We start from the raw sequence: 8,180 nt of genomic DNA, 5'->3' as shown, positions 1-8,180 counted from the left end.
CCACCTTGAAAGCCTATAAGCATTTGGGTCGATATTCTCTAATACTGGTTCGTGCTTGCTTTTAAGAACCCTTTCTTCCATATCCATCATTAAACCATTATACATAGTTTCCGTCCTATTTTCCTATCAACTTCATTCAAAAAGCGAATTGAACGATACTTTCTCGTAGACGATCGGGCAACTCAGCATACGACTCGACTCTCCCCGAGGCGGTTCGTATCAAGAGTACTCTGAGCTAACTTGAGCTGAAGATGAGCTGCATATACACTCTTGAGCTAGTGTCCCTTCGAGTACCTAATCCAAAAGGCATAAACACTTATCAAAGTTTATGTAGACTTAATGTAACATAGTCTAATAAGTTGTAAACAAGTGCAAACTTATTTATTAACACCCAAACAACTTAGAAGCAATACAAACACTATCGAACCAATCCCAAAGCATATGTAGCATAATATATACAAACTTAAACACACAAAATGAATAGTATAACCTAAATATGACACATATCAGCATGCAACACATTATAAAGTCTAGGTTCTAAGGCGTAAACATGATCGAATGAATCTGGAATTGTAGTATAAGCAAGGAAAACAACTTCCCTGAATTTCTTTGCCTTAGAACTGGTAATAGGTCCCAATGGTAAGACCTCCTGATCAGTTTCCTTGATTGGCATAGATGTGCTCACATCATAAAGTGTCAAAGGCCGAATATGTATAGTCCTTAGGTGTGAAAACATGGAACCGATTATCCTTGGTGTGAAAAGAACCTTTAGCAAAATGTGAACACAAAGATGCTGCTTGGGGAAGTTGGCCGCCCATCCTTGAGGAGATAAATCACCACCACCTTTGGCCTTTGGTGTCACGAAGAGGTGCATTTGTTGGCTGCACATTCTATGTCGTCCCATGCATGCTCCTAAACAAATTAAATGGAAGCAAATTAAATGAGTTAAGACACCATTAATTCGGCTAAGGCAAATTTAATTAGCAGCAACTATTAAATTTGTCCCTAAGCTAGACACATTAAATTGATGTCCTAAACTAGACACATTAAAACTATGTATTAATATAAGACATATTTAATAATTTAAATTAAAATGTCCAGATTTAAGACACATTAAATTAATTAATTATTTAAGCTAAAATTTAACTAATTAACTAACGTAACTAATTAAATTTATTCTAGCCACATAAATGCATTAAGTAAAATAAATTGAAATCAGCTCAATGAGCTAGCTTTGTGTCGAATTGAGCTCCCTTGAGCTGAAATAAACTAAGTTAGCTTGTAAAACGTTGCAAAATGAGCTAATTGAGCTGGTCACTTGATGTTCGGCCATTCCTTCAATTCCAAATCGAGCAATGAAACTTGACAAAGCTTCTTGAAACCTGTTGGCACGAGCTCAAGTGATTGGTCCCAATGGCAGCTCCATAGGTTCAGCATCAAACTCCTTGGCATAGCTCACATCATTTCCCCTTCTTCGAGGCAATTTGTCCCCAAATCGTCACCTATACCAAAAGGGGAAAGATCAGCAACGTTAAAGTTTGCACTTACTCTATACTCACCGGGTAAATCGAGCTTGTAAACATTATCGTTGATCCGCTCCAAAACTTGGAATGAACCATCACCTCTTGGTAAAAGTTTTCATTTTCTTTGCTCGAGAAATGATACGATCTACCTCGGAAGAGTCGAGTCGTATTAGTGTGTCCGATCGTCAACAATAAGTTACGTTAGGTTTAATTGAAAAGGTCGGATAAAGGAAGAAAGGATATTGGTTTTGGGTTTGGATTAGAATAGGTAAGAAGACTTTGAAAGTTCGGGTTTGGAGTCCGAATAGGTATGGATGAAGGAATTGGTTCAATTAGGTAAGGGGGAATTGAAGAAATGGACGTAATGGTATGAAGGGTAAGAATGAAATGGTATTATGAAATGGTTCGAATGGAATAGTCGATTTAGGTACAATTTGTAAATGGAGAAATGGGGTTGAACAAAAAGTGCAAACAAGAACCAATACCAATTTGGTATCGACCCGTTGTTTATAAGCTCTTTTAGTTCGGTTTGGAATTGGTAAATGAAAACCTCGACCCACTATCTAACAAGATAGGAACCTCGGTATGTTTGAACGCCACACTACGAGTAGTGATAAGTTCGGTTTCGACAAAGAACAACGGTTGACACACTAGACGCTAGGAAGCCAATCGAATCTTTGAATGAAATTTGAGAAAAAGTTTTGCCTAACAAATTCGGCAACATAACATTAACAAAAGTCTCAAAAGTTCTTTTCAAAGTAACACAAGCCACAATTTATAGTGAATGCCAGGGATAGCCGGAATAGGCTCTTGAGGTAGCTAAATGGTTGCTGAAAATTCCAAAATTTTTGATGAAGCTTCCTTGAAGTTTCTTGTGCATGGAGAATGGTAAGGGGCAGCTTCTAGATGCCTTGATTCAATAGAAAAATTGAATGAATTGTTTGGGAGCGGGAATGCCATCAATAGGTTAGGCCAAATGCTTGAATTTGGAATTAATGCTGCTGCTTGATTCAGCCGAATGTTCATGTGATTAAGGAGCTGTCTAGAGCACTTCAATAGTCTTAGAATGTGAACAAACCGATTTGAACAGCCACACATGTGTGAACAAACAAAATCGAATAGCACTTGGTGTGAAAGGAGTAATCGGGTGGGTGTGAACAGCCTTAATTTTGTCTTGGGCAGCCAATCGGTCTTCTTGAAGAGTTGTGAGGTTTGGCTGAATGGTCACTTAGGGGACACCAAAGATCAGCACACCAATTTTAAATCATCCATGCACCTATACCGTCCAAGGGGTAATGTACCTACAACATTTAATTCAGCAAATTAAATCCCTTTTAGACACATTAAATTCAGCAACATAGACAAATAAATCTTGCACCATAAATTAGGCTGGACATAATTAATCTTTGTAATAGTTAAGACATATTTAATTGGTCCTAATTAATTAAGTACTTAATTTAGAACATAATTAAAACATGTCCAGATTATGACAAATTAATTATTAAAACAAATAACTAATAAAACTAACAGCAACTTAAATGATTTATTCTAGCATAATAAACGCAATAATGAAATGAGCTGAAACGAGCTCGTTGAGCTAAGTTAAGTTGAAGTTGAGCTGATTTGAGCTTGAAGGAGTATGCATGGTTTGCTTAGCTTGCTGGTCCAAGAGCTTTCAAGAAGTCCAGCAACGGTTTCACCCCAAACTCTATCAACTAAGGCTGTTGTTGCGTCTTTGAATCTCTTTGCTCGAGCTCGGGTGATCGGTCCTACGGCCAATTCGAGAGGATCTTCATTGGCAGCCGACAACTTGGGAGGTGTGGTTGTATCATTCCCCCTCTCTTCGAAGCGATTTGCCCCCAAATCGTCACCTATATCATAGAAAGAGAGATCAGCTACATTAAAGGTAGCACTTACATTGTACTCACCTAGGAGATCAAGTTTATAAGAATTATCATTTATTCGTTCCAAAACTTGAAACAGCCCATCTCCTCTCGGCAATAACTTTGACTTTCGCTGAGCCGGAAACCTTTCTTTTCGCATAAGAACCCACACCCAATCTCCGGGTTCAAAACTACTGCTTTGCCTTTGTTCAGATTACGCACATAGGACTCACCCTAGCCTCGATATTGGCCCGCACCTTGCTATGTAAATCTTTGACAAAATCCGCCTTTTTCTTCGCATCTACATGGACAAACTGATCAGTAGGTAAAGGCAATAGATCTAAAGGAGTCAAGGGATTAAAATCGTAAACAATTTCAAATGGGGAAAATTTAGTCGCAGAATGGACAGAATGATTATACGTAAACTCAATATGGGGTAGACAATCCTCCCACGTCTTCAAATTCTTCCGAACGATGGCCCGAAGCAAAGTAGATAGAACTCTATTGACAACTTCCATTTGGCCATCGGTTTGGGGGTGGCAGGTGGTTTGAAAACAGAAGTTTGGTCCTTAATTTACCCCACAAAGACCTCCAAAAGTGACTTAAAAATTTTGCATCTCGGTCCGACATGATCGTATGAGGAATGCCATGTAGTCTAACGATATCCCTAAAAAATAAGTTTGCAACATGAACGGCATCGTCAGTCTTAGTACAGGTAATAAAATGAGACATTTTTGAAAATCTATCAACAACAACAAAAATAGAATCCTTCCCCGTTTTTGTGTGCGGAAGTCCGAGAACAAAATCCATGGAGATGTCAATCCATGGTGCTTCAGGAATGGGCAATGGTGTGTACAAGCCATGGGGTTGAACCTTTGATTTAGCCTTTTTGCAGGCTATACACCTTTCGCAAACTCGCTCCACATCTTTTCGCATCCGCGGCCAATAAAAATGTTCATGGAGAGTGGCTAGTGTCTTATTGACTCCGAAGTGTCCCATAAGCCCGCCACTATGCGCCTCATGCACTAATAGGTCTCGAACAGATCCACAAGGAATGCATAATTTACCTTCTCGGAAAAGATAGCCCTCGTACCTATAAAAATTTTCAAAAGGACCTTTCTCACAAGAAACAAATATCTCTCCAAAATCGGAATCGTTTACATAGGAATCTTTTAATAATGTAAAACCAAGAATCTTAGAATCCAAATATGATAACAGAGTATACCTTCTTGAGAGCGCATCACCACAATATTATCTTTACCTTTCTTATATTTGATGACATACGAAAATGACTCAAGGTATTCAACCCACTTCGTGTGGCGTCGGTTCAACTTATGTTGGCCTTTGATGTGCTTCAAGGCTTAGTGATCGGAGTGAATAACGAATTCCTTAGGCCACAAGTAATGTTGCCATGTTTCAAGAGCTCGTATGAGCGCGTACATCTTTTTATCATACACCGGATAGTTGAGTACGGCTCCATTGAGTTTTTCACTAAAGTAAGCCACAGGACATTCGTCTTGTGTCAACACGGCCCCGATTCCAATGCTCGAAGCATCGCACTCGATCTCAAAAGTCTTTGAGAAATCTGGAAGGGCAAGCAAAGGAGCGTTAGTGAGACAATCTTTGATTTTTATAAATGATTTCTCTTGTTCAACATTCCAAATAAAAGAAGAATTTTTCTTAATAACACTCGTAAGTGGAGCAGCAATAGTGCTAAAATTCGAAACGAATCGTCTGTAAAAACTTGCTAGGCCATGGAAACATTGAACTTTCGTAAAGCTCATAGGCCTTGGCCAATCTCGTATGGCCTTAATCTTCTCTTGGTCCACCTCGAGACCATCCACACTAACTACAAATCCTAGAAAAATAGTTTTGTTAGAACAAAAAGAACATTTCTTTAAATTAGCATATAAGGTCTCTTTTCGCAAAACTTCTAAAACAGATTTGAGATGACTTACATGTTCTTCCATAGATTTGCTGTAAATCAATATATCGTCGAAATACACCACACAAAACTTACCGATGAAAGGCTTTAAGACATGGTTCATTAGTCTCATGAATGTACTTGGAGCGTTGGTAAGGCCAAAAGGCATAACCAACCATTCGTATAGTCCGTGCTTGGTCTTGATTGCTGTTTTCCATTCGTCTCCTTCTCGCATCTGAATTTGGTGGTAGCCACTCTTCAAATCGATTTTTGAGAACACTTTGGCCCCACTAAGCTTATCTAACATGTCATCTAAGCAAGGAATGGGATGACGGTATTTGATTGTTATCTTGTTAACGGCTTGGCAATCCACGTACATGCGCCATGTTCCGTCCTTTTTCGGTACCAATAATACGGGAACAGCACAGGGACTTAGGCTATCGCGAATGTAGCCTTTTTCCATCAGTTCATTGATTTGTCTTTGCAACTCCTTGGTCTCCTCTGGATTGGCTCGGTAAGCAGGTCGATTTGGAATAACCGCTCCCGGCACGAAATCAATTTGATGCTCAATTCCACGAAGTGGTGGAAGACCACTCGGGGTTTCTTCCGGAAAAACGTCTTGGAAATCCTGCAACAAAGACAAAATAGAAGGGGGCAGGGTATCGGGTAAATCGTTAGTAGAAATTAATGCTTCCTTGTACAAAAGTACAAGAACAGTTCGATTCATTGCCAAAGCCTTCCTCACATCACTAACTCTTGCAAAAACACTCATTTTCTCGATTTTCTTTTCTTTTTCTTCTTTTCCTTGGGTATTTTTCTTGTCACTCTCTTTTGTTTTTTTTTCTTATTTTTCTCTTCAATTTTTTTTACAACTTTCTTTTTCTTTTTCTCTCATTTGCTCAACAGAAGCTTTTAACTTGATTTGGTCTTCTTACACTTGTTTGGGAGTCAACGGTGCCAACGTCACATTCTTTCCCATGAATTTGAATGTATACCGGTTGGTATACCCGTCGTGTTGAACTCGTCTATCAAATTGCCACGGTCGGCCAAGTAACAAATGCCCCGCATGCATCGGTACAACGTCACAAAGAACTTCATCCAAATACTTGCCGATATTAAAAGAGACAAGTACTTGTTTCATTACCTTAAGCTCTCCTCCGTCATTGAGCCATTGAAGTTTGTAGGGGCTCGGATGCTTGGTAGTAGGCAAACCAAGTCTTTCAACCATCATGGTACTTGCTACATTGGTACAGCTGCCTCCGTCGATAATGACGCTACAGACTTTGCCTCTGACTTGGCACCGAGTGTGGAAGATATTCTTTCGTTGAAGATTATTCTCCATGCCTTGGAGACTTAGACTTCGTTTTACAATAAGTAGTTCTCCTTCCATGGGTTGTTCCACGTCCTCCTCGACTTCGGAAGCCGATTCAGATTCTTTCTCCTCCTCATCCTCCGTTTCGATCTCGCCATCTGCTCGCAATACCATGGTCCTTCGATTTGGGCATTGGCTTGCTATGTGGCCTCTTCCGAGACACTTAAAACACTTGATATCCCGATTTCGATTGTATGACAATTCAGGTGCCTTGCCTTTGTTTACTTCGGCGATGGGCTTGTTGGTTTTTGGAGGTACCGTGGTCTCCTTCCCTCGAGGATTGGTAGGTCCTTTACATGATCCTTGGCTCCACTTTGAAGGGTTGGAAGTGGGAAACCCTGGACTTGGGCCTTTTCTCTTGAGTTATCTTTCCACCTTGATGGCCATATGGACCATATCAACCACTTCAATGTAGTGTTGTAATTCCACTACGTTTGCTATATCTCGATTTAGACCAGCCAGGAATCGCGCCATCGTTGCTTCGGGATCTTCTTGGACATCCGCTCGAATCATCACGATTTCCATCTCTTTGTAGTAATCCTCGACACTTTTGGACCCTTGCATGAGATTTTGGAGTTTTTGGTGCAACTCCCGGTGATAGTACGCAGGAATAAATCATCGCCTCATCACCGCCTTCATTTCGATCCATGTAGAGATAGGACGTTCACCGTTACGCCTCCGACTAGTGGTTAGTTGTTCCCACCAAATCATGGCGTAGTCCGAAAACTCTATTGCTGCTAGTTTCACCTTTTTATTCTCGGAGTAATTGTGACAATCGAACACCAACTCTATCTTTTTTTCCCACTCAAGATAGGCCTCCGGATCCGATCTACCTTGAAATAGTGGAATAGACAGTTTAATGTTCTTGAGATCATCATCTTCGCGTCTTCGATCTCATTGTCGGTGTTGCCTACGTCGATCACTAGCATTAGACTCTTGTTCACTTTCAAGATCACTAAGGTCATTTGCTTCATCGTCTTGGACCCTTCGTCTTCCCCGGTTCTGATTTGGTCTCTCCCGTCTTGGTCTAACCCCCTCGAGTGCTCTTTCACGTTGGCCATTCACTTCAACTTAGAACAAACGGTCTTCGATGGGATTGAGCCTTCGATCTAAGAGTCGCTCCATTTCTCGTAATAAGGCTTGCATGTTTAAGTCGGGGACGTTGCGAATGGGTTGTCTTGCTGGACGATCTTCCACGTTGTGATCTGACTCTTGTGACATTAAAACGTTGTTAAAGTAAACCTCACCACAAAACCTCACAATCTCTCGAAAAGGAAAAGAAGTTGTTTCTCTCACACTTGTGTTTACACTCGAAATTAGGCTTTTACCTCTCTTAACCTTTTCTCGTGATTTCGTAAGCAGATTTGTTAAGGCTTAATCCTTGGTCTAGGTGGTCGGTTCAAAAGGGGTAACAAGTGATTGATGTATTCGGTTTCGGGTAGGCTGAAAGAATAGGGAATTGGGTTAAAAGTGTGGGG

General features: G+C 40.4%; 1 pseudogene; it reads right to left on the bottom strand.

Moving 5' to 3' along the window:
* Nucleotides 1–490: 490 nt before the first annotated feature.
* On the bottom strand, nucleotides 491–7,763 carry LOC108462113 (uncharacterized; annotated as a pseudogene).
* Between the last annotated feature and the right edge of the window lie 417 nt (nucleotides 7,764–8,180).

This window comes from Gossypium arboreum, chromosome 12, assembly GCF_025698485.1.
Source record: "Gossypium arboreum isolate Shixiya-1 chromosome 12, ASM2569848v2, whole genome shotgun sequence".
NCBI classification, from domain to species: Eukaryota; Viridiplantae; Streptophyta; class Magnoliopsida; order Malvales; family Malvaceae; genus Gossypium; species Gossypium arboreum.
Note: the sequence above shows the minus strand (reverse complement) of the source record. Positions and strands in the feature narration are given on the sequence as shown.